Below are 2196 nucleotides of genomic sequence, written 5' to 3'. Positions count from 1 at the left end.
CTACAGCCACAGTTCGTCCCTTTGTTTTGGACTTGCCAATCACACTGTGGGGCTGAAATGCTTTCGGACAATGGGGACTTGGTCTTACTACAGATTTGTCCTAGAGGCCACTGAACAGCAGTTGGTCCCCGCCCTAACCTGGGCGACTTGATAAACCGGTGTGTGTGGACCAGTGGCTGATTAGAAGGGACAAGTTGCAACATCTTCAAGTGCTTGTTCAAGAACAACTTTCAGCAGGACACATTTGTGCTTCTACCAGTCCCTGGAATTCCCCAGTTTTTGTGATCCAAAAAAGAAGTGGCAAGTGGCATCTATTGCACGATCTAAGATGCATTAATGAAGTCATCGAGTCTATGGGATCTGTCCAACCAGGCCTGCCTTCGCCATCAGTGCTGCCTCAAAATTGGTCGCTTACTATCATTGACTTAAAGGACTGTTTCTTTTCCATTCCTTTACACCCCAGAGATGCAAGGTTTGCTTTTTCAGTGCCATCTATTAATGCCAGTGAACTGCATGCTCGCTATCACTGGAAAGTCTTACCTCAAGGGATGAAGAATAGTCCAGTCATATGTCAACTGTTTGTGTCCACTGCGCTGTCACCTGTACGTCAGCAGTATCCAGAAGTCTACATATATCACTACAGGGGTGACATCTTAATCTGTGCAGCTGATAACAGAACTAATGCAAAGAGCTCTCAAAGCAACAATTGAAGCTGTCAACACCTATGGCCTTCAAGTGTCACCAGAAAAAGTACAAGACGAATCTCCTTGGCATTACCTGGGATGGAAAATTGTGGGAGCCCAAACCCAGTTTTCAGCAAAAGGAAAACAAGGCTGGCAAACACCTCGTGATTCAAGAAGTTTGGACCCGTGTCCTGAGACCTGCTAATGTGCAACCTGGAGATATAAACCTGGCTCCAAGAAGAATTAAGAAAGGACTTTTTGAGATGATTGTTAAAATCATGTCTAAACCCCTGTAATCCCTCTATCTCCCATGTAATCCTACTAGAAGAAAAATTAACTATTTGGAAACTGCAGCAAAAATTTGTGCAACTCCCCAATTAACATAGGTTGTCCCCTTCATTAACATGTCCAGCCCCAGATGCCTTTAAATTGTGTTCTCGTGTTCAATAAAATATTCCAGTTTCCCCAAACTGGGATCGCATCTAGCTTTTATTTTTCAGACCGCCACTGAAAATAACCCAAACAGCCATTCATCCCCAGCGTGTTTCTCTATCAACCTCGGTGCAAACCCTCAATGATTTGCAAAGACGGCTGGGAGCTATTATCTAGCTCAGATCTATTTTGGATATTTCCACTGATGAACTCCGCCCATTGTTTTGCCTGCTTAAAGGAGATCCAGAACTAACTTCACCCAGACAGGTAACACAAGAAGCTGTTACTGCTTTGCATGCTGTAGAGCAAAAAGTTCCTGCCAGGCCAGTCGCTGTCTCTTAGATGAGCCAGTGATATTAGTTACCTTGAAGGGACTTGCTCAACCTTTTGGCCTCTTTGGCCAATTGTACAAGAACAATATTCAGTTTTTTCATGGGAATGGGTTTTTCTAGCTCATCAGTTTTCTAAAACAGTAACAACTCAGCCAGAAATGATATCATGCATATTTCAGGGAGGCCACATTAGATGCTGGGAACTTGCAGGGTGTGACCCACGTACTGTGTATTTGCCAATGACAACAGAGCATTTACAATGGCTAGAGAAGGCTAGTTTTGAATTTCAAACTGCCTTAAGTGATTTTACAGGTCAGCTAAGTATTCACCTACCTGCTTGTTCTTTTTTACAGCGTTTAAACAACTTTCCTTTGAAGCTGAGAACACACTGCTCCCCTATTTCTTTAACAGATGCACAAACTGTCTTTGGGGACCCCTGGTGGCCTAGTGGTTAGCGTGCAGGACTCTCACCTCTGCAACCCAGGTTCGAATCCAGCCAGTCCCCCGGGCAGATGGAGTCCGTTAGGCCTGTGAGGCCATCCATCTATGAGAAGGTCACTCTAAACAAACCTACGTCCTGAGGACCTCACTGCCATTGTCCAAGCTTGCTTGGCCCCGGCAGATGAACCTTAGGATTAAAGGGTGGGCTCAGTTCAGCGCAGGCTGTGTCTCACCTAAAAAAATCCATTGCGCAGGCTGGAAAGGTAAAAGACCTTTCCCCAAATCTTCGTTCGCGAAGACTGGCCATT

The sequence above is a fragment of the Neopelma chrysocephalum genome, unplaced genomic scaffold, assembly GCF_003984885.1.
Source record: "Neopelma chrysocephalum unplaced genomic scaffold, ASM398488v2 Primary Assembly neopelma1_96916, whole genome shotgun sequence".
In the NCBI taxonomy this organism is placed as follows: domain Eukaryota; kingdom Metazoa; phylum Chordata; class Aves; order Passeriformes; family Pipridae; genus Neopelma; species Neopelma chrysocephalum.
Note: the sequence above shows the minus strand (reverse complement) of the source record.